The 25604-nt window shown below is 41.2% G+C and overlaps 1 protein-coding gene across 1 annotated transcript in view; it reads left to right on the top strand.

Moving 5' to 3' along the window:
* The window catches only part of ZNF185 (zinc finger protein 185 with LIM domain), a 78116-nt gene that overhangs the window by 6154 nt on the left and 46358 nt on the right, over positions 1–25604 (top strand). The window lies entirely within an intron of this gene.

Genomic DNA, 25604 nt, shown 5'->3' with positions numbered 1-25604 from the left:
AGGAGTTATCCGGGGCTATGATATCGTTGACCCATACTTAGGAGAGACTATCAGTAGTAGATTGCTAAAGTCCTACACCCAGGACCTCTGCTGACCAGGTGCTAGGATGAGCTCCACTTCCTCTTCATCATGTCCATTGGTCACATGGCCATGCTGTAGTTCAGTCCCTTTGAAATGAATGGGTTGAGTTGCAATACCAGGCACAGCCACCATACAATGTATGGCGTTGCACTTGGTAAGTAGTAGAGAAGCCACTTCCAACAGCCCCTTCAGTTTGCAGATTTGTTGGGTTTCTGAGTATTGGCTTCCACTTGTGTGATAGTGAGGACCTAGCCTAAGGACAGGTGATCAATATTATTTTTTATAGATTGTACTTTTTTTTGTCCTATCAGTATGCCTTTGTAGAATGGGAGGAAATCCATGCAAACACGGGGAGAACATACAAACTCATTGCAGATGTTGACCCTGGCGGGATTTGAGCCCAGGACTCCAGCGCTGCAAGGCTGCAGTGCTAACCACTGAGCCACTGTGTTGCCCCCGATCAATATTATAGTCCCAATATTCCCCTTTTAATCTATATACTGTACAATATGATTGTCAAATATTCTTTATGCATGCATTTTACCGATGGGGACGAGAGGTGAATGAAACGAAACATTTAGAACCGTATGCAACCTAAAAGTTGGAAACTCAAAACTTTTGGGGTTTGTCACCCACAAAATAGTATTATACTCTGGGGTCAGACCCCAGAGTATAATAAGTGGAGGCCCAAGGGATGTGCGATTAGATAACAAACACTTATACTCACTTTGCCTTACCTTTCTTGGGCATCTTCTTCAGGCCTCTTCCAGTCTCCAGCTGAGGTCATGTGCTCTTGGACTGCCCCATGCAGGCCTCTGACCCAATCACAGGTCACCATGGACCACATGACATCAGCTGGAGGCTGGAAGAGGCCTGAAGATAACACAAGGAGATCACCAGATGTTTGGTTGTGCCAACTATCCTCGGACAGTAAATGTTGAGGGAAAGGAAAGTTAGATGCGTTGGATTTTGGCAAGTCCAAGTCTCTTCTCAAAGTCAATCGTGAAGGATTGAGCATATTGAAACTCAACATACCTGACTCTTTCAGTCGTGGAAGAGTCAATACACCCCCATACACATTAGCTGGTTGGTCAATCCCACCCAATATGGGAACATCTGATGTGTATGGACACCTACAATGAGAGGTGTAGAGATGTTATTTTCCCTCATAGGGTTGTTACATTTCCTCACTTGCTCATTATATCGCTGATGACCTAATATAATGTAATTACTAAGATGGCATTGGCACCAACCCAAGTGCAAACATAGGATGTGGTTTGGCAATAAATAGTTAAATTTGTATCTTCTGAGCCATTCAGTGTGAGCTTGTTCGGTGCGTAAAAGAAATTATAAAATACATCAAATAAATTTTATCATGACATTACCATTACAATTAGCACAATGATATAACCTCTCATTGGTATCCTCCCCTTCATTTGCATTGAATAGTACTAGCATGACAGACGCTAAGGAGAGGCCTGTCAACAGGAGGAAAACATGACGTGATATCCATGACTAGTGAAATATGAATGTTCTGGAGAAAGTGACGCATATACATCAATAGTCTATTATTGCCAGGTATCTCATTCCACTGTATTTCGTCTCATTCAGTATACAGGTTTTCTTATTGAACACTGTGTGATATACAGTACTGTGCAAAAGTGTTAAGGCAAGTGGGGAAAGAATACTGCAAAGTAAGAATGTCATCTGAAATAGAAGAGTTAATAGTCACAAAATGCAAACAAATTAACAAAAGAGACATCTAAATTCCATCAATATTTGATGTGACCTTTGCTCTTTGGAGGAGGAGTCCTGGAAGTGATGAGACGGCCCCCACAGAGCCCTGATCTCCACATCATCCAGTCTGTCTGAGATGACATGAAGAGACAGAAGGATTGGAGCAAGCCTACATCCATGGAAGATCTGTTCTTAGTTCTCCCTGCCAAGTTCCTTCAAAAACTGTCTACAAGTACCAAGATGAATTGATGGAAGGACAAAGGTCACACCAAATATTGATGTGATTTAGATTTCTGTTTTCTTAATTCACTTCATTTCTTTCTGAAACCGTTCTTACTCTGAAGTATTTTATAAAAGATCTAGCTAAAACCAGTAGTGTATAAACATGGTCTGTATTGCTTTTGAACCCCTTTGTCTACTGGGGAAGGTAACAATAGGTAATGTATTAACTCTTTTTGAAACATCTACCTGTTTATGACTGTTCCAAGTGTAGACCAAGTTCTCTAGGAACATGTACATAGTCTTCTCTCTTTGGCAACATCTAAGTACCCAAATGTTGGGCCTTCAAGAGGCCTACACAAGATAAGTGTATGTTACTGTAACAACGCCAAATGAAGACAATACCTCTGCACAGTCATTATCTTGTAGTAGGAGTGTGTGTCAGCTAATAGTCCTGGTGTATTCTCTGTATATGACATGACATGGGCGACAACAGGCTCACCAACCATCCATAAATGTACATACAATTGTTGTCATTTAAGCCCAATGCACACTGTTGTGAGGGTTCATTGTACAAGGAGTAGTGAGGTTTCATGCAAAAATATTACAATTTATGGCTAGTAGATTTTTGTAGTTGACAAGTTTTATACTGATATGGGGCAACTGGCACCAGCCATATGGGTTTTTATACCATTGTCAACACTTAAGGAATATAAATTGGACTTGATGGACCTGTGTCTTCTTCCAATCTTATCTACTATGTTACTATGTCTGTTGCACCATATCTGAGCCTTTCATCCGTAGTCTACATTGGGAAGGCTCTGACTTATGTCTCTATATAGATTAACAATGGCATAACTAGGTTGTAAGTAAACAGATATCACATTGTATACTGTACATATAGCAAAAGTGATGTCTATCACCCAATGGAGGCCAAAGGGCTACTTCTCATAAAATGGAAGGAACTTAGACTGAGCTAACCATTGAGTAAATATCATGAGATCACATTGGTGTAGACTTTAAGTGGGTTTCATTGGTCATCTTGACCTACGCTTGGCTAGTGTTCCATACATCTGATGTCACCATGTTCATCAGTCATCGTCCCAATATATGAGGTTTCTGTAATATGTGTTGGTAGCTTTTAATTTGCATGAAGCGTGATAAAACTATGACATTAAGGATGATAAACTATGGCATTACTCAAAGAGCGCGATAATAGCATAGCGGTCAAAGCACAACACTGTAGAGTTCATCCAAAGTTTGGCCATAAATCTGTAATTGATGCTTACAATAGCCAACGTTTCAGCTGCCAGTCCAGGCCTTCATCAGTAGATTCTAGATTATAGGCCTATCCTAGGGATTCCTTCTCTAGTGTGTTCTGTAAGTAGATGTTTTATTGCTTCTTCTATCTAGAGCAGGATCCTACATGTTGCTCTGTAGAAACGCTTGGACAAACCATGGCTAGAAGCCGACAGACCAGAAATACAGATCATTTACCTCGGAGACGTAGAATAACATTATCTTACAAGTATATTTGGTTCAATGTATTTAACCAGGGGGTAAATATTTAATTGAGGTCCTATAGTTTGTAATACCATAAGTATGATGTAATGGTTTATATAGGTGCCTGGTTATTTCCTATATCCTTAGTGATCCCCTCAGGGTACAGTCAGATGGGGCGGTAATGGAAGAAACATGTAGTCAGCCCCCTACACTTGTTTATTCTACTCCCCATGCAGGTGTGCGGAGGTGAGAGGTAAAAATACCCCAATACATTTCCCCACCCTCGTCTCTTCTAGACACATTCTGAGCCCCAGTTCTTATTCGTGGCATTAAATTATAACACAAGAGAAGGTTTCATTCCAGGCAACGCACCCAAGGCTCCAGTTTAGTCATAGCAATGATGAAGAACGACGGCGTGAAACGCGTTACCTAGAAGACAATTTCATTCACTGTTCGCATATTTTCTGACTGCAGAGTGCTTGTTCTTTCTTCATATGTGGCAGCGCAGGCCTGACTACCGGGGTATCAGACATAGCAGCTACTATGGGGACCAACAACTAAGGGGGGCAATTCCACTGACGCTGGGGTACAATATGGGATAACTATGATTGATGGAAGGGGATGTGGAAAACTCAATGTGTCTCCATTCCTTTACTAGAACATCTTAATGCCTATATGGGACATTATTATAATTACTTTCTTCATATGCTGTGATGTCACAGTGTGCACAGTGATTTTTTTTTGTATATGCATTATCCCTGTATGATGTCATAGTGGATATTATCCCTGTGCGGTGACATCACTATGCACATTATCCTGGTATTGTGACATCACTGCACACAATATTCTAGTACTGTGAGATCTGTGTGTATTATCCCTTTTACTGTGACATCACTGTGTGTATTATCCCTTTTACTGTGACATCACTGTGTGTATTATCCTGTACTGTGACATCACTGTGTGTATTATCCCTGTACTGTGACATCACTGTGTGTATTATCCCTTTTACTGTGACATCACTGTGTGTATTATCCTGTACTGTGACATCACTGTGTGTATTATCCCTGTACTGTGACATCACTGTGTGTATTATCCCTGTACTGTGACATCACTGTGTGTATTATCCCTGTATTGTGACATCACTGTGTGTATTATCTCTGTACTGTGACATCACTGTGTGTATTATCCTGTACTGTGACATCACTGTGTGTATTGTCACTGTACTGTGACATCACTGTGTGTATTATCCCTGTACTGTGACATCACTGTGTGTATTATCCTGTACTGTGACATCACTGTGTGTATTATCTCTGTACTGTGACATCACTGTGTGTATTATCTCTGTACTGTGACATCACTGTGTGTATTATCCTGTACTGTGACATCACTGTGTGTATTATCCCTGTACTGTGACATCACTGTGTGTATTATCCCTGTACTGTGACATCACTGTGTGTATTATCCCTGTACTGTGACATCACTGTGTGTATTATCTCTGTACTGTGACATCACTGTGTGTATTATTCCTGTACTGTGACATCACTGTGTATATTATACCTGTACTGTGACATCACTGTGTGTATTATCCCTGTACTGTGACATCACTGTGTGTATTATCCCTGTACTGTGACATCACTGTGTGTATTATCTCTGTACTGTGACATCACTGTGTGTATTATCTCTGTACTGTGACATCACTGTGTATTATCTCTGTACTGTGACATCACTGTGTATATTATCCCTGTACTGTGACATCACTGTGTGTATTAGCTCTGTACTGTGACATCACTGTGTGTATTATCCTGTACTGTGACATCACTGTGTGTATTATCCCTGTACTGTGACATCACTGTGTGTATTATCCTGTACTGTGACATCACTGTGTGTATTATCCCTGTACTGTGACATCACTGTGTGTATTATCCCTGTACTGTGACATCACTGTGTGTATTATCCCTGTACTGTGACATCACTGTGTATTATCTCTGTACTGTGACATCACTGTGTGTATTATCCTGTACTGTGACATCACTGTGTATATTATCCCTGTACTGTGACATCACTGTGTATATTATCCCTGTACTGTGACATCACTATGTGTATTATCCCTGTACTGTGACATCACTGTGTGTATTATCCCTTTTACTGTGACATCACTGTGTGTATTATCCCTGTACTGTGACATCACTGTGTGTATTATCTCTGTACTGTGACATCACTGTGTGTATTATCTCTGTACTGTGACATCACTGTGTATTATCTCTGTACTGTGACATCACTGTGTGTATTATCTCTGTACTGTGACATCACTGTGTGTATTATTCCTGTACTGTGACATCACTGTGTATATTATACCTGTACTGTGACATCACTGTGTGTATTATCCCTGTACTGTGACATCACTGTGTGTATTATCCCTGTACTGTGACATCACTGTGTGTATTATCTCTGTACTGTGACATCACTGTGTGTATTATCTCTGTACTGTGACATCACTGTGTATTATCTCTGTACTGTGACATCACTGTGTATATTATTCCTGTACTGTGACATCACTGTGTGTATTATCTCTGTACTGTGACATCACTGTGTGTATTATCCTGTACTGTGACATCACTGTGTGTATTATCCTGTACTGTGACATCACTGTGTGTATTATTCCTGTACTGTGACATCTCTGTGTGTATTATCTCTGTACTGTGACATCACTATGTGTATTATCCCTGTACTGTGACATCACTGTGTATATTATCTCTGTACTGTGACATCACTGTGTGTATTATCCCTGTACTGTGACATCACTGTGTGTATTATCCCTGTACCGTGACATTTCTGTTATCATTTTCCTGGTACTTTACAATAACTATGTGCTTATCTTTGTACGTAAAATAGACCAAAATAATTGTAGATTTTCAAGTTCAGAACTTGCCAAGTTGGCCATGACGCATAGGGGTGCCATTACAAGTTTTGCTGCGGGTCCCATGGTTACTTTGTACGTCGCTGTGCGTTGCTAACACTAGTTTGAAGCTGGTTGAAGTCGGCAGTAATGCCAGTATGTACAGCCTGCACTATGGCATCCAGGGCTTGCTGAGAGTTGTAGTTTTGCACTGCTAGAAACTGTAATTTTGGCCTGTGTGACCCAGATAAGCCAGTCTATGTTATTAATGCACAACTGGAAGAGTTTCCTAAACATTTTTCAACACGTTTTCTTCCTTCTGTCGCCTTGTAAATGCAGAAGATCTTCATGTGCCTATAGCCGCCTGTACACACATCACTTTATACAGCACAGTTGTAGCCCATACAGGACTGAGCTGATATCAGATACTTGTCTTGAGGTCATTGTCAAACATGTCAAGTGCTTTATATGTTTGCAGAGCCGTGTCCCAGGGGTGTATTCTGCTTCCCATTTACATATCATTGCACAAGATAGACTCGTGGTCAGTCATGTACAGCATAGACCAGATCTGACCATAATCTGCATTTATGTGTTATTTCAAGGGAATCTCTAAAATCTGTCACCTGCAAATAAGCTCCAGGGTCAACCATAGTCAGATCATGGAGATTGTATGTTCTTGTCCTGGGTTTCTCCCCCACTAGAACACAGGTTTAGTTGGCCTCCGATGAATAAACCCTGTTAGAGTATAAACCCAATGGCGCATGGACTGGGTCAGTATACAGAGTTATGGAATATGTTGCCGCTATACAAGTAACAAGAAAGAAATATAGGCTAACTTTACTTACCGTAGAGGTCAACTATGGGATTGGTTATGGAATTGATAATATATCTACTGTACATGAACTTCAGGGATCGTGGAAATCTTGATGACAACCCTACTGGTAGCCATATTGTTGACCATGGCCAGTAAGACTTCCTTGAAGACATAGCTAAGCAATGTCCACAAAGAGGATAAATCATGGACCTTTGGAGGGGTTTATATATTGAAGACTTATTCTTTGGACAGGTCCTCAATATCTGGTTATTGGGGACCCCCACAGGTCAGCAGAATCCGGTGAGTGTTGCTTCTTCTTAGACCTGTGATACCACATGTATCCGTCACTTGATCTGTGTGTAGTTCAGTCCCCTATAATATCTTACGTTCCTCTACCCAACACTGCGCAGTCTGGAGCTGCCAGTCACAATCACCACGCAAGGCTGACCTATTCGGACTATGAGGCACCTGTTACAAAACTCTCATTCACCTTCATATTCCATTAGTGCATGCCATCGCTATTTGTGCCACAGACTTCTACCCTCTGAAGGTTATTATTAGAAGTGATTGATAGATATTACATGTGGTAATAATTTACATATCCTCATTCTTTTTTGGTTACAGAAGAGATTTTGTCTCCGTGAGTCATATAGTACCTGTTGGTGAGAAGGTCACCCAGTATCTGGTCTGGTATGAGATGGAGGTCAGATAATCCTAATAACATAATGTGGGGATTATTACCAAACTAGTAGTTCTATTCCAAAAGGAACAGATTCCCAGCTGTGGACAGAGCTGTTTCCATCTGTTGGACCTCATCAGCACAGTGTAGGGATACTAGTAGAGGTTGGATAAAGAGTGAATTATCATTTTTGGAGGTGTGATTGGACTTACATGCCATAGCACAGATGGATTTGTGTCCAGATCTGTTACTAAAGTTGATTATATATCTGTAATAGTTGCCATTTGGGTAATAGGTGTTCTTCCAGACTCCCCTATATACGGCCAAGCTTGCATGTGCTCTCAACAGGTAGAGGGGTGCAAGCGACTACCAGATGCCTATGATGATGGCTTATATTTATGAGAGCAAAGGATCGGGATAGTTAAAATTCCCTTATGTCATTTGTCAGGGGTGAGCGGGCATACCCCCATATACATAAGGTAGTCAACTGGTACCACCAAAATGAATGACATTGCGTATGGATACCTTGAAGGGTGAACACATCTGATCTTTGGGCAGCAAGTTATAGAATTTAGTCACATAAACCTTTGCACATTCTGGGGCTTGGAGTCCAGTGGGCGGTGCTACATATGGCTCTATAGGCTCATGGATATAGAGAAGGCTGTCAATCGCTGAGCAGGACCGATCGCTGAATAATTATTTCTTTAAGCTCTGCTTCTCACAAAGAGTACTACAGAGTCATAAGGTCGTGGCTTTGTAAGCACATGAGGCCTAAGATATAGATTTGGACAAGGTTCGACTGGGGTTTCTTGAGCCCACTAGATAACATGATACTCTACAACAAGACCCAGGAAATAGACCATAGTGCCCTTCAAATTTGGGTGACCATTACCGTACAGCCTAGGTCCACCAGAGGATACTCTGACACTTTGGCTACTCTACTGGGTTTACACTAGAACTATTGTATGTACTGTAAACTATTATATTTGATCAAATTTTTTATGCCGTATAATAAGACAGGTTGTAGGATAACCATTTGCACGTTAAATGGGGATTCCAAGTAATTTTTTTCCCTGCAGAGGTTTAAGATAACAATTGTGTACACTCACCTCTCTCTTCGGCCAGGGATCCAGCGAAGAGTCTTAGTTCGGTCCTTGGCATTTCTTGATCTTCTGCCCATAGCCAATCTGTGACTAGGCGGAGGTCACTGCTTGACCAATGATTGGCGGATGATCAGGAAGACCATGGACCCAAACAGAGAGTCCTATGTGGATCCCCAGCTGGACAGAGAGGTGAGTATGCTGTCAAGTCTCTGCAAGGGAAACAATTACTTGCAACATCCCTTTAAATTCAATGAACCTTTATGGTAATTCTGAACGGTCACTGTCCATTTTTACATCCATTCCATGACATCATCACTATTTACACTATTTATTTATTTATCGGGGTTATCGGGGTTATGCCATTTTTCTGTTCAGAGGAACAACCCCCTTGGTTATGCTGTAATATATCATATTGACTCCATAAAATGCATTGAGGCATCCAACGTGTCAACATAAAGTATTTTTCACTGACAGATATGTATCACTTATTATCTACTAATGTGCCACAAAACACAAGTAAGTGCCTTCAGTGACAGGCGCAACGCTTGAACGTTTCGATGCCTGTAGTGTCTACACAATATCCGCAGGAATTTAAAACTACTGTATTTTATGAGGTTTCTTCTCAGCCAAGGAAAATGCTGTCGGGCAGGTTATACAGGGATTGGGGTGGCAAACAGACTGACAAGAAACTATGTTGTTGCACCACACCCCCGCAGAGGAATTAACTAGAAGCTGTCACGCCCTTATCAAAAAAAGGTTGTGGTAGGTTTTAGTTCACGCTAAAGGGGAAATTGTTGCAAATAAAATTGGATAATCTGTAGGAAGCATTTAATAACTCTGCTACTGATTTCTTGGGTATGTAGACAACATTGTCCCTGAGACTTATTATTGTTAGGTCCGTCTTTGGGTCACAGTTTCAAGAAGGATTGAGAACTAAAATATAAGATAGCTTCCTTTTTCTTCACCTCTCCACTTTGTACATGTAGGTGTAGACCAGTTAATGTTGTATACTAGAGGTATAGAGGTCACTTGCAAATAGACAAAAGCAATGGTATCTTCTGGGTTGGGTTGGTATGCTATGCTATGGTATCTTCTGGGTTGGGTTGGTATGCTATGCTATGGTATCTTCTGGGTTGGGTTGGTATGCTATCGTATGGTCTGGGTTGGATTGGTATGCTATGCTATGGCCTGGTCAGCCTGGTGGATCAGTGGTTAGCCCTGTATCCTTGCAGCACTAGAGTCCTAGGTTTCAATCCAACCAAGGAAAACATCTTCAAGAAGTTAGTATGTTGGAATAAGGTGTGCTCTAGGCAGTCGTGCCTTCACGTACCCATTGTGCCACCAATTGATTGACGGAGATCAATGAAGCAGATGCTTGTATCTCTTCCCATAATCTTAATTTAGGCTTCTTTCTCATACAGTCTTCTCAAGTATCGGTTTCTAAATCAGTCCAGATATAAGTGTCCTACTTGGGTCACCACCCAGTCATTTGTCACATGTCAATGATCTCTTCTTTTGGATTTAGCATTATAGTTGGAACGTAACACCTGGAGCAGGTTATTGATCAACACTTACCTACATAGAATTATTATATCCGATTATTCTTTTATAGAATTCAATTATATTGAAAAATATATATACATACATATATACATACATTCACATCTGAGTTCGGGCCATTCTGTTCGCCTATCCATATGAAATATGTGCAGAGAAAAGTCCTGCAAATAGCACTTTTCTCTCTGCATTTTTCGTGCGGAAACCAAGTGGAAACCACACGGACCCCATTATAGTCTAAGGAGTCCGCGGGTTTGCTTAGGTAAGGATAGGTTTCATTACCCCCGAATGGAAACCCGAGCACAGATGTGAATTGGGCCTAACACTGAAATTCTAATATTACTGAAATAATTTCATGATTTTTTCCAGATCTTGCCACAGTTCTTTTTTTTTGATGAGACCCTAAAAGAAGCGGTACATGCGAATTTGCCTAAAAAAGACTTTATGGTTGGAGCAGCTATCATGTCTGACAATCTGGTTACTAATAACACTCCTTTGCAGGTGTATGGAGACTTACAAACCATTTCCGCTCCACTGGGGGATTATGGGAAATATATGCAAATCTGTTTTCCAGGATGTAATTAGTAAAACAGTGCCTCTGTTCGCTGTCTCTTAGGACGGTCCCCTTAACATCATGCATAACTTTTTCAATAAGCCTAATAACATAATTTGGGGATTATTACCAAACTAGTAGTTCTATTCCAAAATGAACAGATTCCCAGCTGTGGACAGCGCTGTTTCCATCTGTTGGATCTCGTCAGCACAGTGTAGGGATACTAGTTTGGCAGAGTGAGAGACTATAGACCAGATGTTGCATATATTTCCCATAATCTGGTTCCTAGGCACACACTGCCTAACAACCCAGTCTTTTTGATGAGATGATGTCGCAGCTTGTTTCTGCCAACCAGTCTCTGAACTCTGAACAAGGCCCAATGTACGCCTCTCAATAACATATCTGTCAAATGAGTGTTTGCTCAATTTATAATTAAAAGTAATTATGTCTTCCTAAATATGAATCTCCCCGGCAATCTACCAGGCAATTGGAATATGTAATGTGAGCTCTATAACGTGTCCCGTCTTGTTAGTTCATCACATTAGCAACAATCTTCATAAAATAAGTATTACACAGACAGATAGACACACATACACGCACAAACATATCAACAGCTCCATGTAAAAGTTTTAGGCAGATGGGTGGGGGGTAATACTGCAAATTAAGAATTTTTTCAAAAATAGAAATGGTTAATAGTTAATGGTTTATATTTATCAATTAATAAAGTGAATAGATAAAAAAACAATCAATATTCGGTGTGACCTTTGCCCTTTGGAGGAGGAGTCCTGGAAGTGATGATACGGTCCCCGCAGAGCCCTGATTGCAACATCATCCAGTCTGTCTTGGATTACATGAAGAGACAGAAGGATTGGACTAGCCTACGTCCACACAAAGTCTGGGCTTAGTTCTCCAATATGGTGGAAACAACCTCCCTGCCGAGGTAATTCAAAACTGTCTGCAAAAGTACAGAGAATTAAGGGAAGAAAAAGGGCAAAGGTTACACCAAATATTGACACTATTAACACTTCTATTTTTGAAAGTGTTCATACTCTGCAGTATTTTTTCCACCCCTGCCTGAACCCTGTATTGTAAAGGGTTATAATGACTTCTTGATGATTCCTCCATTTCAGTCTAACTCTCTGCTCACTGCTGTCCCTTTAAGGTTGCCATGTCTGCCAGTCAAACTTGGCTGGGTCTTGCCAGTCAGAGCTTCCAGACAAGGTGCCAATCATGGTGCTGCCTCATCCTCCAATCCAGACCTGAGGCAGGGTATTTACACCTGGCTCTGTCACTGCTTCTCTGCCTGTGATTACATAGTATTCTGACTCTGTGTTCTCAGGACTTATACTGTTTTCTGCTGATTCCTGGTTACTGATTTTGACTTACTCTACTGGTTAACCTACATTTTGCTGATTTTGCTTTATTCATACCCTCTGAGACTCGACCCTGATCTGGACTCGTTTGGATATTCTATATTCTCTTGGTTTGACCTCGACTTGTGTATTCTTCTCTTTGCCTGCTATAGGTTTTCTGGTTTGATCCTTAGCCTCCATCTGCATCCATTATCTTACACATTGGTCTGTAGTTGCAACCTGGGCTCTGAGCCACCAAGTCTATCCTACCTGGTGGCAGTCTCTGGTGAATACCTTGAGGTAGCCTTAGACATTGCAAAATGGAGCAGTGTTGCATTACAGGTACCTTGTTTAAGTTGCTCTATATTGTCCAGCAAGATATCTGCCACCAATTAGGCGATTGCTTGCAGCAAATTCATAACAGTTAGGGATTGGGGGAAGGGTTCATTCAACAGCAACATGCCAAATGTCAGGGACCTAGGTCTAGACCATGACATTCCGATTCCACTGCCTAAGGCACCAAGAACGTTGCCCTACCCCTAAGGGGAAAGTTGATATGCATGGGAGAGAAAAAAACTTAGCCATAACAAGTTAACAACCAATCAGATTGTGCCTTGAATATAAACCATGAGATCCAATGAGATCAGATTGTGACTTCTTGAATTTCTATGTATTTAAGTCAGCTATCCTGGTAGTCACAAGGTCCAGACTATGTTGCAGACTATTGCAGGTAGTAAATATTACAACATATGAGCCAGTACTTGTTACAGGAGCAATCCATCATCTAAGCATAGGCACTAATAGTAAGACTGCATTTACATTGGCTACTGAATATCTATTTCTGGGCGTAAAGGACACATTTGCTGATACTGACTTCATAGGAACAGGCTCGATCTTGTCAAGCTATTTTTTAGAAGAATCCAAGTCCTATAGTTAGAGTTACACCTGTGTTGCCAAATTGCTGGAGGGTCGGACCTGTGTTGTGTCACGTGTACTGGATATTTTAGCATCTGTCTTATAAACCCACCGGCAGTAGATGTATGATGTATGAAGTTCTCCTTGCATGGGCTACCACATGGTCTATGTACACAGTCTGTAAACTTGGTAGAAATCAATCACAGTTTGTGACATAGAATAGAATAGAATAGAATAGAATACATTTTCTCCTAATACTGAACGTTTAATTTGCATTTCCTCTATAAGTGATTGAATACTATATGTAATACCGACCTACTTCTAATTTCCATCAATGGTAGCTTTGGTTGTTTTCTACTGCAACTTAACTTCTTTTGCAATAAAATCTTATACAGTCACTTTTAAAAAAAAATAAATAGTACAAATGAATGTAGGAAACTTATTAATATATCTTACTAGAGGGAGGACCCGGCTTCGCACGGGTATATTACATTTTATGTTTGTGTAGTGGCCCCATAAGAAATGTCCGATTTTGCACTGGTGTATTTTGTATGTGGTTTGTGTGTATGTCCATAAGCGTCATGTGATTGTGTGTATCTCATTTTGGATATCAGTGAAAAACCTGTGATCAGTTGTTATGGATACCTGGAGTAAAGCTGTATCTAATCCTTCCCCGTGTAGTACTGTGTTTAGACTCAAGTATCTAATCCTTGTTGGTGTGGTACTGTTTGCAAATGCACATATCTAATCCTCCGGCGTGTGGTACTGTGTGCAGATGTGTGTATCTAATCCTCCCCTGTGTGGCATTGTGTTAAGAGGCACGTATCTAATCCTCCGGTAAGTGAAACTGTGTGCAGACGTGCATATCTAATCTTACGGCATGTGGTACTATGTGCTGATGCGCGTATCTAATCTTCTGGCGTTGTGGTACCGTGTGCAGACAGGTGTATCTAATCCTCTGGCGTGAGGTACTTTGTGCAGATGCGCGTATCTAATCCTCCCCAGTGTGGTACTGTGTGCTGAGACGCGTATCTAATTCTCTGGCTTGTGGTACTGTGTGCAGAGGCATATATCTAATCCTCCAAAGTGTGGTACTGTGTGCAGACACACGTATCTAATCCTCCCCTGTGTGGTATTGTGTGAAGAGGCACATATCTAATCCTGAGGCATGTGGTACTTTGTGCAGACGCACATATCTAATCCTCCCCGTGTTGTACTGTGTGCTTAGACACGTATCTAATTCTCTGGCTTGTGGTACTGTGTGCAGACACACGTATCTAATCCTCACCTGTGTGGTATTGTGTTAAGAGGCACGTATCTAATCCTGCGGCATGTGGAACTGTGTGTAGACACACATATCTAATCCTACGGCATGTGTTACTGTGTGCAGACGCGTATATCTAATCCTCTGGCGTGGGGTACTGTGTGCAGACGAACGTATCTAATCCTCCCTGTGTGGTAATGTGTGCTGAGATGCACAACTAATTCTCTGGCTTGTGGTACTGTGTGCAGAGGCATGTATCTAATCCTCCAAAGTGTGGTACTGTAATCAGGCACACGTATATAATCCTCCCCTGTGTGGTATTGTGTGAAGAGGCGTGTATCTAATCCTATTGCGTGTGGAACTGTGTGTAGACGCGCGTATCTAATCCTATGGCGTGTGGTACTGTGTGCAGATGTGCGTATCTAATCCTCTCCTGTGTGGTACTGTGTGCAGATGTGCGTATCTAATCCTCTGGCATGTGGTACTATGTGCAGATGAGCGTATCTAATCCTCCCCCGTGTGGTACTGTGTGCTGAGACACACATCTAATTCTCTGACTTGTGGTACTGTGTGCAGAGGCATGTATCTAATCCTCCAAAGTGTGGTACTGTGTGCAGACACACGTATCTAATCCTCCCCTGTGTGGTATTGTGTGAAGAGGCACGTATCTAATCCTACAGCGTGGGGAACTGTGTGTAGACACACATATCTAATCCTGCGGCATGTGGTACTATGTGCAGATGTGCATATCTTATGCTCTGGTGTGTGGAACTGTGTGTAGACACGTGTATCTAATCCTATGGCGTGTACAACTGTCTGCAGACGCGCGTATCTAATCCTCTGGAGTGTGGAACTGTGTGTAGACGCGCGTATCTAATCCGACGACATGTGGTACTGTGTGCAGACGTGCAAATCTTATGCTCTGGTGCGTGGAACTGTGTGCAGATGCGTGTATCCAATCCTTTGGCATGTGGTACTGTGTGCAGACGCATGTATCTAATCCCCCGGGGTGTGGTACTTTGTGCAGACGCGTGTATCTAATCCTTCGGCATGTGGAACTGTGTGCAAACGCACGTATCAAATCCTTCAGTGTGTGGAACTGTGTGCAGAAGCGCGTATGTAATCCTCTGGTTTGTGGGACTGTGTGCAGACGCATGTATCCAATCCCCCGGGGTGTGGTACTTTGTGCAGACGCGTGTATCTAATCCTTCGGCATGTGGAACTGTGTGCAGACGCACGTATCAAATCCTTCAGTGTGTGGAACTGTGTGCAGAAGTGCGTATTTAATCCTCTGGTTTGTGGGACTGTGTGCAGACGCGTGTATCTAATCTTCTGGAGTGTGATACTGTTTGCTGATCTGTGTATCTAATCCTCTGATGCGTGTATCTCAAGTTGGATATCAGTGTTGTATTGTGCATGTAGAGTGACCATGTGTATTGCAGTTGGAATATGAGTGAAAGTCTTGCAGGTTTGTATTGGCTAAGGGGGGGGCACTGTGTTTGAAATGCTGTATCTCAGCAACGGTACGTCCGAGTGAGTTGGAGTCTCGTCTTAAACCTTCCCGGATACCTGACGTATCTCTGTACCAAATTTGGTGAAGATCGGTCCAGTCGTTTGGTTCGCATTAGAGCACAGACAGACAGACAGACAGACAGAAATTCATTTTTATAATATAGGGAGATAAGAGAAAAATGCTTCTTTTTCCTCTTATCTAGTTCTTTTTCTGCTTCCCTCTATCTCCTAAACTGACATTCACTCAGAAATCTCTGCTTAAGGCGGTTGTCCGGAAATTTGTAATTTATGAATAGGCCGTATATATGTGATCGGTTGGATGCCAACAGGTGGCCCATGCACGGATCAGCTATGCAGGGCATACTATACACCAGTTGGCTCCAGTCTCTCTATAGTGACTGGGCACCAATACTGCAGCTCAGATACCATTTACTTCAAGGGGAACTGAGCTGCAGTATCAGCGCCTGGCCACTATATAGGGCTTGATGCAATCTGCTTCCGACGCCATCTTGTATAAAGCACAGACAATGTAAGTTCCCCTGTACAAGCTGATATGTATGGGGGCTGCCTGTCACCACTTTCCCCCCTACCCTTCAAATATTTATGGCTTATCCTAAGAATAGGCCATAAATTACAAATTCCAGGACAACCCCTGTGCATTGCTAGCAAAAAGGGTTGCCACTAGCAGAGGTATCAGATTATAGTTTCACATAGAAATCCACAGAGATGGGAGTGTAGTGAGTAGGATCTGAGAGAGAAAGAGAGAGAGACCAGTGGTTTCTGAGGCTGAATTGGAAGTTTCTAATTCACCCCAAGTGCTTTATTCACATCAAAACAGACCAGTACTTATATAATCTCCTATATGATCTTGCTGCTTCTGAGTAAGAAAGTTAGATGTAAAGATTCTCCTCTACATTCTGTGTGCAGTGTATGACACACATCGTAGCAGCTAGACTCTACCCAAAAACTCAGGGGCAACTTACACTTAAAGAGCTGCTAAAACTGCTTAATGCAAAATATAAATCATGTAATGGCCAGAAATAGTATTTATCATGTACATACACTGTACTATTGGTTTATGCAAAGTTTGTTGAAAGGTTCGGTTAAAACCAAAAATCCAGAACAAGAACTGCTTTTTACTGTAGCAACTGGCCTCAATAATAAGACAATATTCCTATATATTAGCAGACAGTTCTATTAGATGTCCTAATACCACTAAGATAGTGGTGGCTATGATGTGTCGTATTGTTTACCTGGCTTTACAGCTCTTTTTTTGGAGAAGGAGTTGTAGGGCTGGTCATGTAATCTCTTCTAATCTTTCTCAGAATGTTCTTCAATGCATGTCATCCTGATGTACTATGGGTGAATTTCCTTAGGACTGCAGTTAAACCTGCTGAGTTATAGCTGAAAGTTATCAGAATGTAGGAAACGAAACGTATTCCGCTCTGCTACTTGTTGAAATTCCTCTGTAGACCCATAGTAGAACGATAGAACATATTCTGCATATAGAATATAATTATACACAACGGTCATGGCTCTCAGCCGCAGGAAAATGGAGAAGTACTGTATATACTCGAATATAAGCTGAATTTTTCAGCACAGTTTTTGTGCTGAAAAAGTCACCCTCGGCTTATACTCGAGTCAGCAAAAAAAAATAAATTATTATTTTTTTTTTTTTTGGTAGGAGGGTCTATGGCCAGCCGCAATAGTAATGTATAGAATCTCCCATAAAATAGTGGGGAAAAAAGATTTACAAAAATATAATAAAAAAATAAAGTAAATAAAAGTTCTAAATCCCTCCTTTCCTTAGAATACATATAAAAGTTGAAAATTTCTGTGAAACACATTATACGCATTAGGTATCCCTGTGTCTGAAAGTGCCCGGTCTACTGAATATAGGGGATCTGCAGTGCTCCTGTTCCGTCGGGAAGGGGTTAATAGGAGCACTGCAGATACCCAATATTCAGCCAGACTGAATTCCAAGTGGGGGGAGGGGGAACCAGTCCTCAAGCTCAGGGAAGGGGCAGACAGACAACCAGAACACCCCCTCCCCTTCCCCAGCACCCAGCAACTACAGCACCCAAAAACTCCGACCATTTTAATTTTTGAAATTTTCCAGTAGCTGCTGCATTTCCCCCCCTCGGCTTATACTCGAGTCAATAAGTTTTCCCAGTTTTTTTGTGGTAAAATTAGGGGCCTTGGCTTATATTCGGGTCGGCTTATACTCGAGTATATACGGTATTAGTTTTTTTTCTTTCTAAATTGGCATAAGGGGGCAGTATATCCTGTGGGAGGCCTTTATGATGGCATTATACTGTGTGGGAGCAATAATGGGGCATTGTATTGTGAAGGGCAGTGCCATTATTCTTTATGGGGACTACGGTGGTGTGGGGGCACCATGGGGGGCATTATACTGTATTGGGACACCATAGGAGAATTACACTGTATGGGGCATTAAGTCAGCTATATACTATATGGGCATTATAGTTTGTTTGGGGCATTAAACGGTGTCAGGACACTAAGGAGGCTTCATTACTGTATGTTACACAGAGGTGGGCACCGTGTGGGACCACAAAGGGACTGGATGGGGTCAAAGAAGTCAAGGGTAGGACTGAGCCGCATTTGCATTTGATAAAACTTTTTTTTTTTCACGGAACTGAGGCATCTGTTGGACTATCTATAGGAATGATAGTGCTCAGCATAACATCCCCTACAATGCACTGCGACTGGGGGGCATTGAGTTCCCTGGTGACTCCTTTAAGTCATGGTAGATCTTAAACTTTAGCTGGACAACAAAATGAATGTCTGATCTGCAATGGCCAACATCCGGGGTTTGTCCCAACTGGTTTATATAGGAGATTAAAGGTGTACGGTTTCCCTTGTCACATGACAGCTGATCTTCTTTGCCTTATGTGAAATGTTGCACCGTCAGCAAATGAGACAATGTTTTATATTCATTCCTCTGTTTGCTCAAGGATTACGTGTTGTTCATAGGAGTCCTAGAAAATTCCTGCAAAAGGAATGACGTCCGTGGATGGCAACATCCAGCCTCACCCATATCATGCCAGCCTCAGTTATATATAGTAGATTTAAGGACTGACAACAATGGGTGCACTAATATTTGTCATACACACCTCAGACCGATGGGATAATATAACAAAGCCATCTGGTGCCAAACCATACAAGTATTATGTGGAAGTGATACAATGTGGTTTGTGTAGTTGTGGTAATGTACAATGTATAGAGTATTGTTTCTGGAGCGTTATAGTGGGTTAAGTATGGGATTCTCATATATCACTAGTGCACCTACCTGTTGTCTATTACACCAATGACAATGTCACATGACGACTTGTACTCACCTCCTGATTCAGATTGGTGCAGGGTCTGGGTGTCAGACCCCCAACGATCAGATACTGATGACCAATCCTGTGAATATGTTATCAGTATCTAAGACAGATGGGGTCTTGGAAACACCCTTTATGGCTGAGTTCACATCAGCGCCAAAGTCGCGTCACAGTGACCGCTGAAAATCGTTCGTTGAAAAAGTGCCGGAAGTTTAAATGAATGGACACCCAACAGATCCTGTCAATGGAGTCCGTCCAGCACCATTGATGTCCACTGTTTTACCGGCCCATGTGTTTATTGTCTTGACGAACCAGAACAACTGACATTATGGCACAGATGTGAAGATACGTTATTACTCCATTGCTCTGGTCTATGACGTTATCCTCGTCACTGTGTAGCGCCATCCATTTATAATGGAACTTCCTGCTTGGCAGATCTCATAGCTTCATGTAAGAGACTTCTAGTAAAACAATATGAAAGTACCGCTATAAAAACAAGTTCAAAGGTAAAAACAAGAGGTCTAGACTTCTTAATCCATTATAATAATTGTCTGCTCAGACACACATAATACAATGCTATCTAATATTAGTCCATGTTTGCATAAGCGTTACACAAGGTAGTTTTTATGTAGCTTTGATTTCGGTCTTTGTACTATTGCGTCTCCGCAACTGCTTCATTGAAAGGAATCTACATGGTCAATTTAGTCAGTTCTGACAACTCCTTGAAGACTATGATGACAACTGGGCCATCCTTCAAGAAATGCGCCTTCACAACTGTCCCCAATTCATCTGTTGGCAAACACAGATCAAGCCAAGTACAATATCTTAAGTACGTTCCTCAAGACTCTCAGTACACTTACCCACTGACTCTTTGTGTGTGTTTTTGTAATTGATCACAACTTTTTGTGTTCCTTGTGATGGTCTCCTCTACCTTAGAAATTTTTACTAAATTTAGATTAATTTTTTCTATAGTTTTGTGTTGTGGCCTTTGGCTCATATTACACAGGAAGCAAAAAAAAACTGACATCAATGATGGTGTGTCAAGATCGTACTCGACAAATAAAAATAGACAATGGATGAATTGAGACGGATTAAGTGAAAAGTTGTCGTTACATAATAATGGGTAAATTGTCTGATTCATTCATTCATAAAACTGCTGGAAATAACTCAATGATTCAACCTAAGAAGATGGGATAGGAAGTCAAGTCATAGTAAATGAGAGGAATACTGATGTATGATGTATGGATGTGTAGGTGAAATGGTGCGAGGTTGGGTACGACAGACCATTGATGGAAAATTCTTATTGTCCTATTGTCTGGAACGTTTGATTATTCAACATCCCACATCAAAGGATACTTGGCATCGTAACAGTGGGAAGTGGAGAATCAGAGGCCAATAAAAAGGACCTTTATACCTTTGTCATACGAAAAGTAAAGAGAAATGGATGACCAGGTCATTTCCGCTCATAGTCCATGCCTTGAGGTGTACCAACTGTGTAGCGTTGGACAATGGAGTCACACAAGTTTCTATGTAGTATATTATGTGTGTTGAATCTTTTTCTCTGCCAACTGTCCCAAACTTGACTGAGTTATCCCAATTTTTCAAAAAAATTCCAACAAATTGGTCATTTCTTGGAAAAACCTGGCTTGTCCCATGTGGTTTTGGAATTGGAACTTAAGTGTCCGAAAGTTCACGTGAAAAGTGTCAGTGGCACATTGTGTTGTCACCCAAAAATGGCCAAAGCACAGACCATTGGGTTATAACCTATTATGGCCAATACTGGTTTACCTTTTGGTCAATGTACATAATGATTTTTCACTATTTCCATGCTTACATGGCTCCATTATTTAAATGAGTCGCCAGAACCCAGTATATCAACCCAGCCCGGCAGGTTAGGGTCACCTAAATCACACAGTGTTTTCATTTTGTGAATCACTGCCTCCATTGCCAAGGTATCACCATTTTTGGATTAGGATTTTGGAATTGGATATGGAAAAGGGTTTGCCTTTGGACTCTACCAGATCAGCTGCACCCATTGTTACTGAGCTATTAATTCTAAGATCAAGATGTTCTGATGAGACGGACAGGTCTGACAAGTTATCATTATATTGACATATGGAAGACAATAAGACTTTCTATCAAAAGTAACACTCAGGCTTAAAACCAATTCAAATAGCACACTAGGAAATTGCAGCCATTTCAATATCTTAATATAATGTTATTATTAGCAATTCCCAACTATCTTAAACTTATGAGGTGTGTCGGCTTTCCCCACCAACAACAGTTAATGTCAAGTGTCAATGATGATATATTTCAACATGAATCAGCATGCTAAATTTGTGTATTATACTCCCCATTGATAATACATATTGTACTTGCTTGACTGAGCCAAGTTTGCATGTGTGTGGATACTGTTAGCGTTGTCATTTACCTTACCCCAGGACCGACCAGGTAGACCATATAATCAGATATTAAAGACAGACACACACGAGTTAAATTTCTGTGCGTCCGGACAGAGCTCTGCAAAGTTCTGCCCAGAATCAGTTTATTTTATAGTAAGTATTGTCATTGAGAATTAACCAATCCAAAAGTATATCGGAAATGAACCAATCAGATTAGATCAAAATTCCACCAATACAGTTATTGTCAACAATCCTAAATTGTCCAATCATGTACTGACAGACTGGTCAGGCGTCATGCATAACCTGGCCAAAAATACATTCTTTTAGTATGTGATCAAGAAATTCTGGAACTTTTTCCCTACATCTGGCATCCATCATTGGTCTGCTAATTGGTCTGAAAATGATAACCGTTGGCAGTTCTTTCCTGATTTCCAAGAAACCAAAGAACAACAAAACAAACTGGACATCTGGTATCTTGGCTAACTAACCAGCACAAAGGTTCAGATGTGGGTTAGCTAACTTGAATATGGAGTAGAGGATACAAAATGACTGCTGGACTGCTGTGTGTACCAATAAGAATACACATCAATTGAACTACTCTAACAACTCCCCTCTTTTTATCATTTTCATACAAGGCCCATATTTCCTAACTACCTCCCTTTCTCTCATGGATAGCAAAACAGAACCACCCTACATACTCAAAGTGTGTGAATACTAATTCCACAGATTGAGGGATGCTAGCATCCATCCGGATGGTCCCACCACCTCTATCCTTCTACCTTGAATCAGATTTGATCCACAGGACCTTGTGTAAGAAAAGGACAAAAAGATACAAACTAGAGGGAGCATTCTCCTTTACTTCTGCCCTAACTGTAATAATGAGTATGCTACAAGATGAACAACATATATATCAATATGGCAGAAAGGCTTCTTCTTAGCAGGCTGTGGCTGTTTCGAACTTTGTCCCACAATATATGCAGTTGGACAGGTCACCTAGAGCCTCTTTTCCGCAAGGAGTACATGTACATTTTCGGATCATCAATATCATCATGGAATGGACATTGGAGCTTTGTGCAAAAGTTGGTCCAATCTTAACTTTATCTGAAAAACAATTAGACTTTAGTGCTCTATTTTAAATCATCAAGTCAAGTCTAAGCACAAACTGCAGTATAAATATCCTCCTGGTCCCCTGAACCAATTAACTGGAATAGCCAGAATAGCCATCCTGGCCAGGGGCATCTTTTTCTGAATGACTCTCTCTGAACTCTTCCTTCAATCTCTCTAGTAAATTATGGGCAACCCTAAGCATACCTTGGGCATCAATGTAATGACAACACGCTGGGGCCACAATCTGACATAAGTCTTCTTGAGCTGTAGTCAAGTAATATCATAATATCATAACATGCTGACTAGTGTCTAGAACTAACAGCTTTATATACCAGATACTAGTATTAATAGTTTACTTTATCTGCCTGTCATCATAAGTGTCATATGTTCTGACCTAAAACATAAACAAAAACATAACATTGAATAAGAAATCAGAGAATCTTTAAGACTCATGATTGAGGAATCGGCTGTAATGTGAGGCCTGAATCCAAGTCGGCTTCCCATCAGTTTCACTGAGGTGGATATGGTCAGCTGGACCTGGAATGGACCATCGAACCGCGGATCCACCAAGGGTCTCCTGATGTGTCGCCTCACAGTAACCCAATCTCCTGGCTGTAGAGAATGAGTCTCCTCCAATGAGTCAGAATCTGGAATAGAGCTGAGACCACGGTTAGGAATCTATGGGAGATTCTTATGCATATCCCTACATATTCTGTCATGTCAGAATGTCTGATTTGAAGCTATCATGGAAAACTAGAATCTGGCGGGAAAGGGAAACTGAAAATATACATTAATCATATGCTATTAATGATTCATCACATAGTCAGGACATCAGACTACATCTGGGACAATTATGAACAATACAATCCAAATCTAGGGCTAAGGCTAATTTCTCCTGTCATGAATGTGCCTTACAGAGAATACAAATGCAACAACCAATAAATACTTCCCAATACTCTGGGAACAGCATGGGGGTAAGACACACTTGTTATATCCCCATGGTATACATTTTCTTTATTACCCGTATGGTAAATTCCATTATCACTTTGGTGGTCTCGGGGATCTTACTTACACTACATCAGTCCCGTTTGTGGTGGTTTTCTTCACCAGATATGCCCCAAGCCATCCTGAAGGGAAACAACTACACACAAGCACATACCCATACCATATCACCTTTAGTAACTGTATATACTCAATCTGCAATCCCTGGAACAGGTACAAGGGCTTCAGGCCTGACTCTTTGACCTAACACATGCCATGCGGCTTACATATATATCTGACCGTAGTGATGCTAAATCCTGCAGCTGCCCGCATCCTCCACCAAGTTGTTAGCGTTGTCATTTACCTTACCCCAGGACCGACCAGGTAGACCATATAATCAGATATTAAAGACAGACACACACGAGTTAAATTTCTGTGCGTCCGGACAGAGCTCTGCAAAGTTCTGCCCAGAATCAGTTTATTTTATAGTAAGTATTGTCATTGAGAATTAACCAATCCAAAAGTATATCGGAAATGAACCAATCAGATTAGATCAAAATTCCACCAATACAGTTATTGTCAACAATCCTAAATTGTCCAATCATGTACTGACAGACTGGTCAGGCGTCATGCATAACCTGGCCAAAAATACATTCTTTTAGTATGTGATCAAGAAATTCTGGAACTTTTTCCCTACATCTGGCATCCATCATTGGTCTGCTAATTGGTCTGAAAATGATAACCGTTGGCAGTTCTTTCTTGATTTCCAAGAAACCAAAGAACAACAAAACAAACTGGACATCTGGTATCTTGGCTAACTAACCAGCACAAAGGTTCAGATGTGGGTTAGCTAACTTGAATATGGAGTAGAGGATACAAAATGACTGCTGGACTGCTGTGTGTACCAATAAGAATACACATCAATTGAACTACTCTAACAATACGTAGTATGAGAAGGTGACCGGCAGAGTACTGGAGTCCAGATATATCAGCCCCAGGTTTCTGACATATGTGTGGTCCAGGGTAGATCTGGAGTAGACCTCAGTCCAGGTGTAGATCCTGGGCTCATTACTGGGCCAGAAAAGGCTGCAGATCCTGCATTGCAGGGCAGTTCCATGGGGTGAAAGGAGGTGTATGGTTCTGTCCTGTAACCCTGAGTCCGGTGAGATAATATTGCTCCTGTTTTGTTCATGTGGCTGGTAGTAAGCCACATGTATAGTTAGGTTATCCATTCTGTTTAGTTAGTTGCTCAGGCAGGCAAGTTTTTATTTTGTTGTTGCTTAAAGTTAAGGCTGTATTTTGTATTTTGTTTTGCTCATTTTGTGTCTGAAGTCAAGGTTTATTTATTTTCCTGTTTTTCTCTGCATATTTTGTGTCCCTGTCTTGACTGTTTGGGTCCGCACCACTGCTTCTACCGAGCTAACTTCCCCACACTAGGAAAAGCTGTCATACAACCAGCTAACGCAAGTGCATGGGCACCTAATTGTAGTCATCTGGTTTTCTATGAGCATACAAGTGATTTAATGTACATTGGTCTTCCCATCTATAGACCTTGAACATTCAATAAATCCAATTTTACTACTCC

The sequence above is a fragment of the Leptodactylus fuscus genome, chromosome 11, assembly GCF_031893055.1.
Source record: "Leptodactylus fuscus isolate aLepFus1 chromosome 11, aLepFus1.hap2, whole genome shotgun sequence".
NCBI lineage: Eukaryota > Metazoa > Chordata > Amphibia > Anura > Leptodactylidae > Leptodactylus > Leptodactylus fuscus.
The sequence above is the reverse complement of the archived record's forward strand: the minus strand, read 5'-3'. Positions and strand labels throughout refer to the sequence as shown.